This window comes from Coturnix japonica, chromosome Z (assembly GCF_054131305.1).
Source record: "Coturnix japonica strain WE chromosome Z, WE-NBRP24, whole genome shotgun sequence".
Taxonomy (NCBI): Eukaryota; Metazoa; Chordata; class Aves; order Galliformes; family Phasianidae; genus Coturnix; species Coturnix japonica.
In genome coordinates, this window is record NC_140702.1 from 26,946,167 (window position 1) to 26,966,659 (window position 20,493).

At 42.2% G+C, this 20,493-nt stretch overlaps 1 protein-coding gene across 7 annotated transcripts in view; it reads right to left on the reverse strand.

Moving 5' to 3' along the window:
* Positions 1 to 20,493, reverse strand: part of MCC (MCC regulator of Wnt signaling pathway) — a 165,568-nt gene that overhangs the window by 81,699 nt on the left and 63,376 nt on the right. The window contains exon 1 of one of the 7 annotated variants that reach the window (XM_085528362.1): positions 4,684 to 5,343. The exons of the other annotated variants lie outside the window; for them this stretch is intronic. The gene's annotated coding sequence lies outside the window, so the exon portion shown is untranslated. Of the gene's footprint in view, positions 1 to 4,683; positions 5,344 to 20,493 lie in introns of those variants that run through there. 7 annotated transcript variants of the gene reach the window in all.

The window sequence follows — 20,493 nt, forward strand, 5'->3', positions numbered from 1 at the left end:
ACAGGAGCACAGAATGACTAACAGGTGAAGCACACAGGGGTCACCTGCACTGCAGCTTTTCAGAACTCATCTGAAATGTGTTTTACTATCTCTAAATGGTTCCCTTTATTGGAGTAAAAACTGAGAATGGACACAGCCATAAAACTTATTTCACATCTTTACAATTAAACCTTTGCTCTTACAGAAGCTGTAATGAATAAAAACAATTTGAGCTAATGATTTCAGAGCTAACTGAAATCACACAGGAAGTTGAGCAAACTCCGTCTGGGAAACAATCACAGGAGATACAGCAACAAAGAGCCTTGGCTCTTGGACAGGAGCAAGGAACTAATTTCCAGCAGTCTAGAAGAAGTCCCAGAACAAAGATGAAGGGGAGAAATGCTGTTTCCACCTTCAGAGGAACCATTCTGAAAAGCTTCTTCAAAAACTCTCAGCAGAAGCACTTCAAAGAAACAACTATTTTCACAGTACCGTTAACTACCCTTCATGAGTCAGGAGAAACCTCACTGGCTCACAGCTTAAGATGGGCTCCTTATTATCACCTTTTCTTCAGTTAGTTCCCACACTCTTCAGTATCTATGCTGCCATTTTCTACCTGCGCTGTTTGGCATCACTGACACACCTTCTTGGGGCTACTCTGTGCCTTCTGCTCCCACTGACTCGCATCACTAGTTAGGAATGTATCTCTCTTTGCTCTCTGCTGGACTAGGAAAACCAGTACCATCCCTTCAGCAACACTCATCAGGAGGACAGAAGGGCTAATTCTGCTTGTTTCAGAGATTCTTCCTGAAGCTTGTCACATGCTCCTTTTCCTTGTTAAACACCTGCTTTGTGCTTTGGTCACCTTGATTTGAGCTGTAATTCCCACAGGATATGCTGTTGTCTTCACATTCTAGCCTGCACTCAGCTCAAAATCACACTGCCTCTGAGGAAATATTTCCTTTACTCCACCCTCGCAGGTATTTTATGCAGATGTTTACAGGGTTCTATGGGGAATAACTTTAATCTGTTTCTTCAAATTCAGTTTTTCTCTCTAGAGGAGAAAAAGGTCATCCTGTAGGTGGGACTGTGACAGATTTCCCTAAATTTAATTCTGAAAGTAAATGGTCTAAAAATAAGCACGGTGTACCCCTATTTTGAGAAGCAGAATGGTGACCCTGGTGAGAACTGGGCTGTTACTGGGCTGTGATCTCTCCTGCTCAGCCTCTAGATGCTTACGCTGCCCAGAGCATCCACCCTAATAAGGGAGGTGGAATTTTATCTTCTCTGCAAGCGAAAGACCATGTGAAAAAGTGGGTTAGAGGTGTTAATGGGAGACTAGCACGTGAGCAAGGGTGTCAAGGCATGCATGCCTGCTTCTCCAGTCACAGCCAAGTGTCACAGGGACAGCTGGAAAACATGCAATGAGTGCAAGGACGGAAATGGAAGAATGCAGGAGAGGAAGGCCCAAGGACATGGCTGACAGCTAAGACCACATACTGGCTCTCATTGTTGACTTTACTGTAGTGTTACACAATGAGAAAAGGAAAAGAGCTCTGTAAGGCAACAATAATGTGTGTATTTTGGCTGAAAATAGAATGTTTGCCACACTGGAGCAGAAAAGCAACCTATCTGAAGTGTTGTCTTTTGTACTGAATAAAATCCTGCATCTCAGAGAAAGAAAGAGAGAACACAAACTCAGTCAAATGCTGTTCATGGAAGATTAAAATCATTAATTCCCCAATGTACTTGGGCTGAGGTTATCTATAGCACAGCATGCCTGACAGCAAGCAGGAATAGACAATGCTCCAGCAAAGGGAAAAACACCTAAGTCCTGTCATTACAGCAGCTTCCCTTGCAACAGCAATGAAAAAAGTCAACAACGGGTTGAACTTCTATCACCGCTGACACCAAGTGAAGCACTGACTCAGTAATAAGGTGATAAACTGTAAATGTGACATCTCTAAGTTCAGAGCAGCAAAAAGCACTGTGTCCATCATGTCTTTCAATCCTTCCCAAGGTTTAGTCAGACACTCATTTAACAGGAAGAAAAGGAACAGAGCAAAAAGACAGGTGGCTTGACTAAAACCAGGTGTGGTTTGCTGTATACTGATTCATACAGGATACATGAAGATGGGATACAGTGCTACTAGAAGCAAGCCACACATCTCCAAAAGCTGAAGGAAGTGGGGAAAAAAACACACAAATGCCAACTGAAAAGACTACACAGACAAAACTAGATAAGCTAGGTATCAAAGACCTGCAATTTTACTCTCATAATACTAAAGAAACGTATGGTGAAGAGGAAGGCTACTGTACACCTTTCTCATACCATAGCTGCTGAAAGGCCTCCAAAATTTAGAATAAGGCTTGGAAAGAAAAATACTATTTTCTTTAAATATGGATATATTTGAAAAGAAAGGACTGGATTACCCAAGTGTGTGTGTTTTGGAACACAGCCTTCTCTCAACTTCCTCAACAACAGGAAAGAAGCTAAGCCAGAGGCAAGTAAACGGGTAAGAGGATCCTGCACTATAAATCCTTTTTGCCTTGCCTAAGCCTCCCAAAGCAACTGAAAAGTACTTCTTAACAAACCTAAGGTGTTGTCCACAGCATTCCTCTGATGGGGCTGCCCAAGGCAAAGAGAAAACAGATTCAGAAGCAGACTTGGATGTAGCAGAGCACATTTACACTCCATACATACAGATGCAGGGGGAGGGTGCAGTGAACTACCCTTTTCTGCCTTCTTTATTCTAGACTTGGTAGGAAAAACTGCTGCTGAGTACCTCATATCCCTTCCTCTCCTTCCTACCCCTGCTCCATTACTTACGAGTTCCATGGCTGTCATTTCTGCAGTGAAATCAAGGGGGTCCATACAGAGAGGGATCCAGGAGTCTCAAAAACTTTTAAACTGTTTTCCTATGCATTTTCTCATAATTTGGAGATAAAGCAAATGCACTACAGGCTGCAAGGGTTCACCTACATTAGCAGGCACAAGAACTGAACAGTTATATATGCCCTGCCTTCTACTAAAGGACTCTCATGTACACTAAAATGTGGAACCAGGTTAATGTTGTAACAATAGTTTTTATACCCTGATAGAGATTAAAAGGAAATGCTTATTGAAAACAAATAATCATTATGTTCATCAGAAGCCTTTATAATCTGTTGCAAAAGACCCCTATTCTACAGGCCCTGCCATATAGAGAAACCACCTATGCAGTGTGATCCCAGAGGTTCAAGCTCTAGGTAAGAACTGGAAGAAATTAAGTTTACCCAAATAAGGCATACTCAGATCTGTCATCTAAAAGCTAATGACTATTTAATTTAGTAGTTTCTTGCTCCTCACGTGTCTTAAGCTATTCTGCACTGCCAGTTAGGTTCGCATCAAGACATGATTTACAAGCAACTCAAACCTGGTGTTACAATAAATGGAGTGATGAGAATTAGAATTGACAACTGCAAATAGGTGTATTCCTGCAACCGAGCTCTGCTGTGCCTCAATCTGGCAATACAAGCATAACGCTGATCAAAATATAATGGTAGAAACTTCTTATATTCGGGTAAAACTAAGCCATTTCAAAACGCTGTCAGTGCAAACAGTACTGTGACGAGGTACAAACAGACCTGGTTAAGCAATTGTCATTTTTGGTCAAGGAATTCAAAATGCTGCATTTACTTCCACTATATAAACACAGTAAAAAGTTTCTGAATGTGTTGTGGGGGAAAAAAAAAAAAAAAAAAAAAGCCTGTTCCTTGTTTCTCTTTTATCAGATATTGGGATGGAGGTGATTCAAAGCCACAGGAAAGTCTCCAGATCAAAGGAAGGAATTGATTTTCCATTATGAGAGGTTTATTCGCTGTTTTTTTAACAGTACAAAGCTTCCCTGTACACACTACAGATCCTTCACTGATTTAACCTTCTCAGTAAGCCAAAATTCTCTCATTTTCAAGGCTTCAATGATTGGCTCTTCCATGTACACATCTCATCCCTATATGCATCGTGGGATCTCCTTACATTATTTTGCTGGAGTTCCCATTTCCAGAGTCTCACCTCCGACACCTTTACACCCAGGCCACACAGTGACCACCTAGTGCTGCCAGCAGTGCTGACACTTGCTCTCTCTCAGTGTAACCCACGCTGACCTGTGAAGCACAAACTTCCAACCCAGTAGGGAACGCAGACAAAGAGTAGGCGACCCACTCCTGACATACTCCAGGCTGTTTGCTGCTCTAGTTTAAGCACTTCCACCTTCACAGAGACATACCAACAGTGCAGGAAGAGACCAGAATCATGCGTTAAGTTGATTAGGTTAACAGGTTAACATCACACGGAGGCTGACTAGGTCGAGTGGGAACATGTATTTCCAAAACTCTGGCAATCTCACGTTAAAACTTGGATTAATAAAGGTACATCTCGACAACGAGGGCCGGCACCTGCCCGAGGCCTCCCCTGACACCCGTCCCACCACAAAGACAAGGAACAGCAGCAGCGGGCGGCAGGGGAGGGCTGGGCTCCCGCACCGCATCTCACCGCATCTCACCGCACCGCACGGCAGCCCCGAACGCCGGGACTCGGCACGGGAACGGGAAGAAGGTGCCTCGGTCTTCGGCCTCGTGGCGCGGGATCCGCCACAGGAAATAGCGATGGCTGCACGCTAATTTTAGGGGTGGGGAAGGGGGCAGGGGAATCAGTAAACTCACCTAGTACACAGAGTTTGTTTTGTATCCGGCGCGCTGTCTCTGACTGCTGGCTCTCCCCTGTCCCCTACATAGCACGGGCGGCTGAATGGCTGGAGCCCCGAAGGAGGCAGGCGGCCATCCGCCGGCCCTGCAGCCGGAGCACTGCGCTGCGGGCTGTGCACAACGCGCTCCCTCCTCTCCTTCCAAACAAACCCCGCCGCGGCTCTCAGCCGTTTGGGAGCTGTGTGCTTCCTCTGAAAAGCCCTTCTTGTTTGTGATCGTACACGTACGAGTGCATGCACAGGGGAGGAAGGGGTGAGATCCGAGCGCGGTGCACGGGAGGAGTGGCCAGTCCGGCAACTCGTCCTCCCAGCAAGCCGTGACTCAGTGCCACCTTCCCGGGCCGCAGCGAAGTCCCTTCTTGTCCCGTGCCGGTGAGCTGCAGAGCTGGGGCAGCGCGGTCACCCTGAGCACAGCCCTCGCCGAGTGCCTCGCTGCACGAACATCCAGTGCCAGGGGGCACTTCACGCAGCTCTGCATTTTGGGCTATCCCTCTCCTCCGCCAAACAGCTCAGTGCCTCCGGCCCAGCCCTCTGCAGACGCTTATTTCTGTTTCATTCACAATTTGTACAGAAGATTCAGCTGAACGCTGCTTGTTTGTGAGAATTTCTGTTTTCCTTTTTTCTTTATGAAAGCTTCTTACCCACATGAACAGGAAACCTCCTGTTAATCAGCCTCCTCCCTTTTGTTTGAAAGCACTGATGCTGACTGCCTGGGAAGCAAAAACAAATCCATCCTGAGTTCAAAGGCATTTCTGCATTCCAGCTGTTTCTTGGACAATGCCGTGTTACAGAGGAGGTTTCTTTCCAGTAGCACAGCAGCGATATGAGCTTAGAAACCCCACCACATACACAATGAAAAAAGCTTCCAATATCTGCTTCTGGACAGCAGTGCCCTTACCTTAACACACTGCTTTGTCGTCTCATGAGCACGGATCGGAACATCTCATGTCTAACAAACGGCAGTTTTTAATCAGCCCGAATTAATGAAGCATTTTAGGCACCCTTTACCCCTTGGTGACTGCAGCACAGAAAAGGTCTGAGCTTCAGCCTTCCGTCCCTCCAGCACTGCTGGGGCAGCCTCCCTGCTTTCAGCCAGCGCATGGTGAACATGTGACAGCAAGACATCTCCATCGAGACATATCTCGTATCAATAAGAGCTTTCACGGCAACCCAAACCACAGATTACTTTATGTCTCAGTGGTACTTTATGAACCTGCTCGGGAGACCAGAAAGCATTTGCCATACATATCACATTTCCACCCTGGCAAAAGATTTATTTTCAGGTACTCACATTTGTAGTAAATTTCCAAGTAGCAACCCACAATAATAAACATGTGCATACAACAGCAGAGGACAAAATACTCTACTGCTTGATGTAATGAGTCACCGGTTAGGAGCATAGAAGAAAGGGAAACCATCAGTTCAATCTAAGAAGAAGTATATCCAACTATTTTTGCCATACTTTTTAATCATACAATCATAGAATCACCAATGTTGGAAAAGACCTCCAAGATCATCCAGTCCAACCATCCAGCTACCACTAGTATTTCCCCATTAAATCACTTCCCCTAGTACACCGCTTTCATAAAATAAAGCTACATTATGTAATATTGCAAATTCAAGGACATTATTCTGTAGTTCAGGGGCCACCAAACACACACTAAGAGAGCAAAACCACACAAGAACACATCGTCTTTTGTTCTGTATTTTGATTTCTTAAAGAAAGTGCAACTAAGTTGTCATAATCATTGAAACAAAGAACACAAAAAAAACCCATAAACACAGGACATACACAAGATGTATGTTGATACCACATCTCAGCAGATGATGAATACAGTGAACACAATTCATCATCAGTACTTGGCTTAGAGAAGCAACCACTCTAGAATCCAGTCCATGTAAAACTCTGGGCTCAAGATCCCAACAACACAGACATACTCAGGATGTTGCAGTGCTGATAGTCATGTTCCTATCTGCACTCGATACTTCCTGTATGAAAACGTACGTACTGTTTGTCATTTCTGCATGCAAGACTTTCTACAATTGCAAGTAACTACTTGTCGTAGTAATATTTTTGTTTCTTTCATTACTAAGTGCTTTCTTATGGAAGGAAGCCACTCAAAAAGAGCCAATCATTGCCAAGAGAATGTTCATCTCTTGTACAAATCCTCACAGAAAAACTTGGATTAATTGACAATACTTAGTTAGAAGATAAATTTGATCACAAGCTTGGTTTGCATATGAATGATAAAATTCAGTTTTGAGCTACTTTACTCATAACTACATTCCCTAAATACATGCACTTATGACTATGGAGTTAAATGCTGGGATATATGAATACTTCTGAATAGATACGAGTTCCATTTATAAGCAAGTGAACTGGAAATTTGATTGAACAGTATAAAGAAAACTAAATTGAATTTCATTACTTAAGGACTAGAAGCATATTTTAAAAAGCTTTCCTATAAATAATGTCTGTTATTTATCGTGAGTGACATGGAGTTTTCTAGTGCAGATTGCTTCTGGATCTTCTAACCCTCTGCTGCCTGGAGACCGGGGAGTCAGTCCAGTTTTGTTCTTTTTTCCTCCTAGGCAATTATAAGCTTTTGTCATTAAGTGATTATTATTATGATTATTTATAATAAATACAACACTATTCATGTAGTGCTTCTGCTGATCTACTAAGCCAGTACTGAGGGCACAGGTTTCTCCAGCCAACTTATAGTAATTTTGCTGTAGCCATTCTGTTCCATAGCTGTTTCAAATTATGCCTCTGCCCCGACTGCCATACCACTATCAAGCTGTGCATTTGTGCTTCATGTGAAACTGTGCTTTCGATTCCATTCCTTGTAATGGATAATGGCATGCATCTGTAACCCCAGGGAGCTGCTCTACGCTCACCATAAAACTGTGATCTTTTAAAAAGTGGTTTCAATGATATGCAATTTAACAGGAGTTATTTACTTCAGACACTTACATGCTCAAAAGCCTCTTGTAATCTTGCCTTTTATGCTAAAAATGAACAATAAACAGAGCAACTGAAAACAGCTAAATGAAATTGCTTAAATTGTCTCCTAGTTACTCAAGTGAAAACTCTGATACCCTCATATTTAAATGTATCCTCAAAGATTTGAGGTTCTGATCAGCACGTTGGCCTCACGTCACCAAAACACTTTCATAAAACTGCTTTAAAAGAATCTGACCAGAGATGTGTGCTTCTGGCAGCAGACTATGTCATCAGAAGAATCAGTTCCTTTTTCATCAGACAGAACTTGTGAAGAAGAATGGTAAAAAAAGAGTCACATGTATAATACAACATCACATTAAAAGTGAATGGTCAGACAAGTGTGGGAGCTATGGTAGGCCAGCCTGTGAGGCACTCTCAGTTGGAAAATATTTGATACAAGACATGGACAGGGCCTGCTAACCAGTAATGATAACCCTAAAAGCTCTAAATATCTACAACCAGCTCCCCACTTGGCCAAAATATATCTGTTTACAGATAACAAGTAGAATACCTTCCAGAAACTGTAATTTCAAAAACAAACTCAATGGAAGATTTTTTTTTTTTTTTTTTTTTTTTTTTTTTTACTTTTAGCCTTTAAGTCTTTCTGTTTTCCCAAAAGCAGAAAGGAATTCTAAAGAGACTGTTAAAAATCAATACTTTTCAAATCTGTATTTTTGTTGCAGAGAAATAAATCAATAGAATCATAGAATCACAGAACAGCCTGGGTTGAAAAGGAGTACAATGAACATCTGGCTTCAACCCCCCGCTATGTGCAGGGTTGCCAGCCACCAGACCAGGCTGCCCAGAGCCACATCCAGCCTGGCCTTGAATGCCTCCAGGAATGGGGCATCCACAACCTCCTTGGGCAACCTGTTCCAGTGTCACCACCCTCTGTGTGAAAAACTTCCTCCTAATATCTAACCCAAACTCCTCTGTCTCAGTGTAAAACCATTTCCCTTGTCCTATCACTATCCACCCTCATAAACAGTCATCGCCCCTCCTATTTGTATGCTCCTTTCAAGTATTGGAAGGCCACAATGATGTCACCACAGAGCCTTCTCTTCTCCAAGCTGAACAAGCCCAGTTCCCTCAACCTTTCCTCACACAAGAGGAGCTCCAGCCCTCTGATCATCTCAGTGGCCCTCCTCTGGACCCATTCCAGGAGCTCCATGTCTTTCTTGTGCTGGCCACAGGCCTGGATGCAGTGCTCCAGATGGATCCTCACCAGAGCTGAGTAGAGGGGGACAATCACCTCCCTCTCCCTGCTAGCCACCCCTTTTTTAATGCAGCCCAGAACACAGTTGGCCTAACAAGCTGCAAGTGCACTCTGCTGGGTACACAGTCAAACGACAAGATATAAACCATATAAACAAAAATGGTGAGAAGAGTCAGGGAAAAATACAACACAAGTAATGTCTTCATACACAATCTTTCCTCTGGATAAGTTGCAACACATTCTTCACACAGCAATCAAAAAAGTGTGGTCTTGTACGTTATACCCAGTGCTTCCAAAGCTGCAGTGAAACCACTGCTCCCATTCATAACAACACTTAGGAACTTCATCTGACCTATTTATGTTCTCACTTTTAATGGGCATGACTGATTCCAGAGAAGAGCTATGCACACCATCTGTCGGAAAGACGGTTAAAAATGTTTGGAACGTATCAAAGATAACAGTGAGTATGGTATTTGTACATATTTTCCATTAGAAAGAAGCCATCTTAGCATCTTTCTAATGAGCTTTGTTGAGTACAATTTATGTACTATCTCAAATGAAGTATTTGTTTGGCTGAAGGAGTCAAAGACTTGTCATCTTATCCCAGACCCAGGAAAGAAAGGAGGTAAATCTACAACAGAGTTACTTGCATACTAATCGATATTACATGACAATCACCCTATCCATACTAACATCACTTGTTTTTGTGAATCTATTTGAATTGCTCTGAATGAAAATAAGTATCCTAACTGACAGATAAATTTAGGTAGAAGGCCGAGAGCTTAGAGTGGTGCTGACTCAAACAGTTACAATGTGGGCAAAGCTCTGACACGCATTCCAATCCTGTCCCGCTTTGAAAATCATGCCTCCTCATCCATTCCTCACAAAGCACTGTGCCTGGAAAAACAACCATTTCCAGGAAGCAAAGAACTTAAGGAGTGGAGAGCACTACATCTCACAAGTACAGCATACAGTTCTGCAGTGAAACTAACCAGACACAGATTCCATCTGCAGAACTAAAAAATAACCCATGCTCACGTAGGCTTAAAAAACAAACAAACCTTTTCAATAATAATGTCTTATTTTGTACTTTTATAAGCCTACATTTAATTAGCAGCCTCTACATACTTCTTGCATACAAACTTTGCCTGAAACCTAGTCTTTTATCTTTTTCTCACTAACTCTCTTGCAAACAAAGTTAAACTCAGGCCTTCAGATTTGGCTTACAACTGCAGGCATGGGTGAATTCATGCCTGTAAGCAGCAGTTGTAAAGACAAAGGGAGAGCTGAGGATTTACCAGAACAGGTGCAGAGCTGCTTAAACACATCTCAACAGCAAAAATATATTATTCTTAAGGATTCCAAACACATCTGATTAAGTGCACTTGATCTTTTGGCCAATCCTGCCCTGCGCTGTGAATGACCAAAGATGGAGACAGACTAAACATTTGTTTGAACACTGCCAACACAATACAAAAAGCAGCAACATTTTACTTCAGGTTGACTAATCTGTTTTGTTTTAGTTTCTGCGTTACCTCAGCTTTGTGCCTGTCAGTCAAATATGCATGACAAATTTGACTTGCAGACATTTTCGTTTTCTATTTCTTCTTCTGAAGGAGCTGAGAGGAACGTCAGGAAGGTGACTCTGCCTACTTGTAATGCTCACATGACTGCTTTGGCATCAACATCTTATCTCCATGAAAAGAGTCTCTGCTACATAAAAATGGATGTCAAACATTCATGCCAAGTTCAAGTTTTAAATGGAAGCAAATACTGTATGCTCCAGTCTCAACCCCTGCTCATTCATAAATACTTAAACTGCTTCTATGTGATGGGGGAAGGCAAGTTGAAAGCAAGTTGTTAGGAGAAAATTAGAAAGGCAAAAAGAACAAAAAAACACAACCCCATGTTTTTACAAATATATTAACAGCAAGAGGAGAGGTAAGGAGAATTTTTATCCTTTACTGGATGAGGCAAGGAGGAATGTGGCCAATGAGGACAAGGAAAAGGCTAAGGATCTCAGCGCCTTCTTTAAAGTCTTTAAAGTCAGATCAGTTATCCTCAGGGTGCTCTACCTGACCTAGAAGTCTCAGATGGGGAGCAGAATAAACTCTTCACAATTCAGTTGGAAACGATTAGAGACCAAGTACTTCACAAATCCATAGGGACAAATAGGATCCACTCAATGGATCAAAAAGGATCCACTCAATGGATCAAAAGGGAGCTGGCAGAGGTGACAGCCCAGCTGCTTTCCATCATCTGCCAATCTCCCTGGTCAATCAGAGAGCTTGTGGATAAGTGGAGGCTTGCCAGTGTGACTCCCATGTACAAGAAGGGTCACAAGGAGGATCCGGGCACCTACAGGCCTGTCAGATTGACCTTGGTGCCAGGTAAAAATTATGAAGCAGTTATGAAGGAGATCATATGGCGTGTGTGGGACAGCCAGGGCATCAGGCCCAGCTGACGTGGGTTCATGAAAGGCAGGTCCTGCTTGACCAGTCTGATCTCCTTCTATAATTGAGTGACCTATCTGGTGGATGCAGAAAACAGACCCGTGAGTATTTGTTGATGCTCAGGTGAAGATGAGCCAGCAGTGTGCCCAGATGGCTAAGAAAGCTGATGACATCCTGGTTTGTATCAGAAATAGTGTTGTCAGCAGGAGCAGGGAAGCAATCACCCCTCTGTACTCAGTATTGATGAAGCCACACCTTGAGTACTGCGTCCAGTTTTGGGCCCCTCACTACAAGAAAGACACTGAGTCCCTGAAGTGTGCTCAAAGAAGTCAGCAAAGGTGGTGAGGGGTCTGGAACACAAGTCTTATGAGGAGAAGCTGAGGGAGCTGGGATTTAGTCTGGAGGAGGCTCATGGGTGACCTTATTGCTCTCTACAACTTCCTTGGTGACGTGGGGGTTGGACTGTTCTACCGTGTAGTGACAGGGCTAAAGGGAATGGCCACAAGTTGTGCCAGAGGAGACTCAGATTGGATGTTAGGAAATAACTCTTCTCCAAGAGAGGGGTCAGGTGCTGGAGCAGACTCCCCAGGGAGGTGGTGGAATCATAGAATCATAGACTCACAAGGTTGGAAAGGACCTACACGATCATCTAGTCCAACCGTCCTCCCATTACCGTAGTCACAACAAACCACTAAACCATCTCTCATAGCTCCTCATCCAGACGCCTCTTGAACACTGCCAGGGATGGCAACTCCACCACCTCCCTGGGCAGCCATTCCAGTGCCTGACCTAATGGAGTCACCATCCCTGGAGGTGTTCAAGGAACATTTAGATGTTGTACTCAGGAACACGGTTTAGTGGGAAATGTTGGTGATAGAGGTTCTTTTCCAACTTTGGTGATTCTATGATTCTTCGATCCGTTCTGAAATTGCAAGCATTTTTCTTTGCAATTGTTCATTCTTCCACGAAACACATAAACAGAACTGAGATACTTCTGTGAATTGATCAGAAACTTCAGAAACTTAAATTGCTGGTAAGAGACAAAATATTTAAGAAAAAAATGAGAAATGTTTTCCTTTCTTAACACCTAATACTAACAAATGGAGTGACATTGACATGTTCCAATAAAATACAAACAATTTTGAGTAGTTACACAGAATCAGGCACATTATTTACAGAAAGATACCTAGTTGAATGTGTGTTAGAAAACTTAATACACTTCTGTTCATGCCTGGGAAAACAGGCATCTCTATTACACTGTCAGCCACATAAGGATGCAAGCTGATATGGGTGTGCCAGTGATAAACAAGTATGGACAGTGATTGCATGGAACAACTGGTTACATTAGAGTCACAGAATTTAAAGCCAGCAGAAACTGTGGTGATCTAATCTGACCTCCTGCAAAACACAAGCTTCACAACTCCACCTAGCAATTACCTGCCTTTGTGACAAGTTTGATACGGTAACTCGTCAACACTGGTTTTGCCAGATCCATTTTGAAACATTCACCTACAATGCTAATTCGAAGCATGCAGCATCAGGCAGACTCTGCACCTCCCCAGCACATTTAGTGGAGCATAGAGTGATGTCCTCTTCTGGATCCAGATACTCTTGTCACACAAGCTACAATCTGTGCTGACAGAGAAGTCCCTTGCTAACATGCACAGAGCAGCTGAAGGAGCTCTCTTTTCCAGCACAGCAGGTATTTGCCTAGTGCCCAGTGAAGTGCAGGTACCTGATTTTAACGCTAGGCATGGCATTACAGGGCAGGATGATGGTAGTAGTTCAACTGTAATGCTGACTGCTCTCCGGGCAGCAGTTAGGACCATGACACTGCTCTGCAGTAAGACCTGTACCCCATGTTACCATTACAGCTCACACAGCAATGTGACTACAGTGGGTTTCCACAGGCGTCCTGAGATAGTGTTCAAAGCCAAAACACCTACATGTTGAGAAAACCATCTGCTCACCTTCCGACTGCTTTTGGTGCTGGCTAAACAATTCCAAACAAAATAAACATTTCAGTGCAAACATTTTATTAAGACTTATGTTGCAGATGCTTTTTGTAAATACAAGTGCAACTGTTGCATCACAGAGAGAACACCAGTTACTTTATAATATTGGACTCTTCTACGAATTAGAAGCTTTTTTTCTTCTTAAATTTTATACATTCTTTGTACCAACAAACACTCAAGGACTGAGAAAACTGACTGTAGAAAAACATTAGTTTTCTGGCTGCAGCCTGCTCTCTGTTCATGACACTCCCATTCAATATTTATCATGAACTGAAGCCAAAGAAGATAACAAAGTGGTCTACCTCAGAAATCTAAGTCTTTTTCCCACTTTCTCAAGTGCAGTCACAGTAAGGAAACTGAGCATTAGACAGAAAGTTTTTGCATACAGTACCTGTCTGCCTTGTCTTTTCACACAATAAGAACTGTCTGGAAGAGCAGCGGTGCTACAGATTGCTTGGAGAGCAAAGTCAGAACAACTGCAGTGTGACTAGACTTGGAAAGCTGATTGTGTAGTAACTGCATCTTCTAACTCTCTGCACCTTCTCCTTCTGCCTCCTTAGGTACCAACAGCTGAGCAGTGTTGTTAAGAGAAGCCAGTCCTGGTATTTTCTTCTGGTGCTCAATGAAATAAGGACGTAACCATATTAAATCCTGCTCCATCTATCACTAACAACTACCACCTGACAAGTTCTAAAAGCCAAATCATTTCCACAAGATATGGAACAAAACCAAAATCTGCCCTTTACATTCAAATGTTTTGGTTTTTTTTTTACTTGCACAGTTAGTCTAAACAATTAATGCAGATATAAAAATGAAGTTCAAATCCTCAACAAAATACAAGGGCTTTGTTCTACTCTGCTGATTTTCAGGTACGGCTTTTGGCAGCTTCCAACCTGACACCCACCACACTGAAGGACACAGCACTTCAGGTCTCTGTAGTCTGTATTCTAGAGACACATCTCTGTCCAACATCAGACTAAGTCTGTCACAACTTTCTGAAAAACGCTTTCAGCATTTATCAGAGATATGATCAGCTCAAGACGGAGCTGCTGTATTTGTTTTGTTTTTAAAGTACAGTAATCCTGTAGTGTAAGTGAGAGTCAGCATAAGGCACTTCATACAGAAATACTATAACCATGCTTTTAGTTTTTATTTTAAAATAGAGAATGTACAAGAGAGCACATAATCCTTAAGCAAACAGCAATGATGTGGTTTTCTGGGCCAACAGGAAATATGGCTTGAAAGAGAATTTTCCAGCAGAATGCTCTGATCACAGGTCACACTGACTTAGTTGTAAAAACTCATCCAAGTATTCTGCCTACTCATTTTTTTAATCCCATTGAGATATGCAGTCTCCATGCTTCCATGACATCACACCTTTTCCCACATTTCAGATGGGGAAGCCTCTTTTAAATAGAGGCATGGTTGAAAAAGCGAGATTGCATGTCAGTATCACCACCTGAGCCACAAGACAAGTATGTTTTGGAGTTCAGGAAGCTTGGCGATGTCAATGATGGCTTTTTAATCACTGGACAAACCAGGTAGGGTGGATTACAGTAGGTGGCTGCAAGGGTTTGCCTTAGCTATTCCAGAAACAACTCTGTCTCCTCTCTGTTGGGAATGTGCAATGAAAATCATTTCTTGCTGTAACCAACAACAAGCTGTGTGTTTTCTGCATGGTAGAAGGTGGGCAGGAGGCTCTGACTTATGTTGCCAGGAGGAGCCAGTGTTGCAGGTCTCTCCCATACTTGATCCACAGTCATCCCCACTGTGGTTGCATCCCTCCCAGTATCTGGCTTTATCAACATACAACAATGCAAATGAGGCAGCTGAGAAGTCCTGCTCACATCCAGTTGAGCCAGGTCTTTTACAGATGACAGCTACCTCAGAAAAGCAGCAGTGTCAGACTGACATCCACAGACACTATCTCAGCCCAACTTCATGGCTGAGAGCTCAAAGCAAACTCTTTTAAATGCTTACAGCATTTCCCCAAGAGGTTTGCATACTCTGTGTAGCATACCTTTTTTTTCTCAGAGAAAACTGCATTGTCTACTCAATTTTAAGGTAATAAAATAGTAATTAACTACTTTTTACACTTGCATTTTTCAGTAACTTCCTTCTTAAACTCCTTGTACAGTTACCAAAGACCAAGATCCTGAAAGCTTCTTTCCCTTTTCAAGATCAGCTATACTCATTATAGAAGCAACACAAAAGAACACTAGTCTAAACTTAAGCCTAAATCGAAGTCAAAAGCACTACATATGATTTAATTTGTCACCCCAAATCATCATTGCAAAAGATTCCATTACAGATAGCCCTACTTTGGATTAACTTTCTCACTACAGACATAAAGCTATTCCCTTTACAGTTTTGCATGACTACACTTACCACTAGAGATATCTCCCCACTGATTTCTTTCTTATGTTGTCTTTCTCAAAACTTTTTTCCAGAATTACTTCAGGATTTCCATGCATGTGAAACAGATTTGCCTCAACATACAGTAGACTTAAAACGTATGTACCCTGGCCCTGAACACACTTCCTCAAATTGACAGTCACATTAATGTTACTTCTGATTATTTTAATAAAAAAGTATTAACTGAAACAGGCCCCCCTCCTATCACCATTTTTCATGTGAAGTAATGACCATACACCTTGAGTTTGGAAAGTAAATAATATTTCTAAAGCTCTCTGACATAATTAATCCCTATTGCTCTTTCCTTCCATTGTTAAGTGATGGGAAACAAGCAGGGGAAGATGGAAACTGCGGTGCAATTAGAAAACTATGACCTAATTGCTATCACAGAAATGTGGTGGGATGAATCTAAAAACTAGAGTAACACAGTACAACCTTTTTAGAAGAGACAGACAGGACAGAAGGGGCAGATGAGCTGCCCTCTATGTTAAGTGGAAAGCTCATGAAGAGAGACACCCCTGGAGGTACTCAAGGCCCTGAGGCCCTGAGTAGCCTGATTTAATGAGTGGAAATGGATGAATGAGTGGAAGTGGATGAGCTTTAAGACTCCTTCCCATCCAAGCCATACCACGATTCTATGAACTCTCCATTGCATCATTCCCAGCAGAGTACAGTAAAATCTTTATGAATGGTAAAGCAACCCCCCAGATTAATGTCCATCCAAGTTAATATTTCATCACAATGTTAGGCTTGTGGAAAATAATAATAAACACAGAACCATAGAATGGCTGAAGTTGGCAGGGTCCTCTGAGTCCTCAAGTAGGGTCAACCACAGCAGATTGCCTAGGACCTTTTAGAGATCTCCAAGGAGGAGACCCCACAATTTATTTGGCAGCCTATGCCAGTGCACCAACACCCTCACCATGCAAAGGTGCTCCTGGTGTTCAGGGAAACCTCCTGCATTTCAGTTTGCTCCAAAGCTATTATGAAGGATGTTACTGTGTTGCACTATGATTTCCAGTGAACTATGTACAGGCAGTATTGGAAAGCTGTACCTCAGTACTACTACAGCTTCCTACAAATTAAGAAATTGAAATTAAAAACTGAAATGTTGACAGGTCGTTTCTGCTTTTGGCCATAGTCTGAATATTACAGCAGCTGCAGGAAATAATCTTTCAGAATTTTCAGTCTTGGTAGCTAAAAACAGTTTTCTTTTTGTTCTAATGAAAGTGGCAGTGAAGCACTTACAAGTCCAACCCATACCTCATTTTATACCTGTACCTGTCAGTTCAGTACTTGTGTTTGCTCCTCAAGAAAGTGGAAATAAACATGTTTTATTAAGCAAGTAAGTGTCTATAGAATGAAAAATTAATGCAAACAAACCACATGCTAAAATAAGAAAGAAGAAAAAGTTAAGAGAGTTTGTTTTTAAAATGTTTCTGTGAAAACGAGTAAATGAATACAAAGAATATGTTAATTTGAGGGTGAAGCTATTAAATGGAAACTAATCCAGATAGACAAAGACAAGCTAAAGTCAGAGTGAAGACTGATGGCAGGAACAATCCAAGGCCTCCACAAGAAAAATAATTTAAAAGACTGTAAGAGAGCATGAGCAAAGTGATGGTTAAGGAGGGCAACAAACCACATGACTTTAGAATACTGACTGTTAAAAGAGTTAGAAAATCAAGGATAGAGGCTTGTTACATAACAAAAAAATAAAGTCCTAACACTGCCAAGTTCAATTAAAAACAACAACAAAAAAGCAAGCTTCAAGCTTCACTCCAAGTGCCAACAGTCTTTGGGGCCACTGCAGTTGACTGTGAAAGCTTACATGGATTCAAAGACCTACCAGATCTATGAATGAAAAGTCCTTCAGGAGCTGTTAAGCAGTACTGCCTACTCCCCAAAGAGACTAGCTCAGAAAGTCTTGCACTGGGTATGGTCAGCAGGGCATAGCAGTATTTCACTGTCTCATGTTTAAACAAGCATCTGTTCTCAGCCACTATCTAAAATCAGACTATGGGATAGACATTATCTATCAGTTTACATTTTACAGCCCCCAGAGGTTCATTCTACTTACTAAAGATTTCCATTTCAACATCTAGCTGTTCCCATTCTCTCAAGGATGTTTGTAGGATCACGCTCAGAGCTGAGGCATCACAAGAAAGAAGAAGTGCATTATGGACAGGAGAGACTATGCCTGCAGCAGAATTGCCACCAGCAGAACAGAAATTCCCCTGTGAGAAGAGGGAAGTGCCAGTACCTCTCCTGCTCTCTGCCTAGGGCATTCCACCTCTTCAGACATGCCAAATTGTTTGGCTTGTATTCTCACTAGTTTGGCTCCAGCCCTAGTGCACTAGAACAATTTATTTTACCTCACTTCCCCTCAAATCAAGAGCTGCTTGTTTTCAGTAAGATAAAAGAACTCCAGGGGAATAATGGCTGAAAAGAATCTACAAGAGCCCTGAAAGGAAGAGGAAAACAGAAGTTCGTTAGGAATTTGAAGTTGAGGATTGGAAGTACAACTTGAACACAGTACAGCAGAAGAGGAAGGTGATGAAACCAATTAGCAAAACAAAAAAGGAACACTTAAAGCATCCGGTTTTATAAAGACATCACAAGGGTTTAACTAGGTAAACAGCACCAAAGTTAGCAGAAACAGCAACTCATGCAGGAAAAGATCAGGATTTCTGTGGAGTTCAGAATCCTTGAAACAGGGAGCATGCTGTCATGCAGGTTTCATACATCAGGTCAGGTAGGAATACAGAATGAAGGAAGAAACAACAGGTTGGTTTTCTAAAAACAAGTATTTGAAAGAGTGCAGAGTATCTTGTGGGAGACAAGAAAGGAGAGATGATTTCCACCCCACTGCAATCTCAACTACCACTTAAGTGACAGCATCAAACAAAGCCACCCACAGGGCAGAGAGGTTTGTGTCTACAGAAGGATTTTCCTCACTAGAGTGCTAAGAATGTTACTGTTCCTTTCCACAGCCAGAACAGAAGGCAGGCTGCAAGGGAGAAGCTAGTCTATAAAGAACAGATTTTGCACAGAGCTTTCTCCAGAACTGCTCAGCAGCACAAACTCACACATTAAGATGGGCTAATATGCACAGAAGGGGTAGTTTTACATCCTTCTCAAACTTACAAAAGTTTGAATTAATGAAGCAGGCCCTGATGCGAGAACACAAAGGAAGGATCCTTGCATGGATGGCCAGCAACATGAGCAAGCAGATGTATGAAATCTTCATTTCGATCTATTCATTTCTCTCTCCACTTTCTCTAACCAAGAAACTGACGGTTCCTCAGAATGAGCTCAGGAGGACAATATGCTAACAACTTTTACTCAGAAATGTTTAAAATACAGAGAAGTTCTGACCTGGGGATGCTGATAGAACCCTCTATCAGTAAAGCAGGATTTTGAACAGAAACATAAGTTGTTCGTAGGCCAAATTTTTGAAAAGAGGAAGTAACTACAGCCCTTACAGCTCAAGGGAGGAAAAAGCATCTCAAACTGCAACCTCCAGATCACAGACATGCTTTTTAATGAGCTTGATTACAACAAACACTCCGAAAGGATTCTCTGTAAGAAATTTTATTGTCTGTGTATTACACAGGCATTTTTGTCCGTGCTTTGAAGAAACAGTTTACATGTAATCCTGCCTCAGCTGAGAACAATCTTGACTCTTACAAAGCCATGCTGAAACTGCAAGCTGCCACATCCATGCCAACACTGCCTGCCTGGGCGCAGCCATAAATCAAAGACGACGCTTTTAGTGCAGATTTCCGACCTCTTCCCACTGCCAAGAACTAGAGTAGGGCCCTGTAACAATTACCTCTCATCCCAAGGGCACTTAAACTCACACCCAGGACCCTGTGACACTTACCTCTCATCTAAAGTGAGACTGCTCAGTGACTGGAATGCCTGCATTTCAGCCATCCAAACTGAAAGGGTGGTCCACACGCAGATTCAAAAACATAGTGAACAACAGTGTAAGAATTTTCAATATTAATTGCTAAAGTACTGAATGATAAAATTTCTAGCCAGGGAAATAGATGAGACAGATGTTTTGTATTACCAACTAAAACCACAGAAGATGCCATTAATATTATTCCTTCAGTAGCATCCATATTCAAAATCTTGCATACGACTGTGACACGATACTGCTCAGTAAGGAGTCTCATTTGCCTCCATGTACTTCATTTTAACAAAAAATTAGAGACACAGGGTAATCCATACGGTTTCCCTGTTAGCCTTTAATAGATACAGTGCTCTGTGTGTGCAAGTGGCCTCTTTGTAAAATGAGAATATATTCACCTTTTTGTTGTTGGGAAATGTTTTCTTGGACTTTAAATAGCAAAAGCATTTCATGCTGTACTGAGCATAAAGGAAGACCAGCCCCTATTTCCCGTTCTTCACCTAACTCGTCCTTCGACTTCTATTGTTCTAAGCTCTACTTAATCTGTTACAGAAAGTTTCAATGCACACTGGTGTTTGCTCATTGGTCACTGTTCCTTTGTCAAGCACAGCAGCAGGCAGTTTCAGAAGCACTGTGTCTACAGCAGGTAATAAACTAAACTGATTGCCATTCTAACAGAGTGGGAAGTTGGGAATAAACTGCTATCTCAGGTACCTCGACCTTACACTTTATTTCCACACAGAG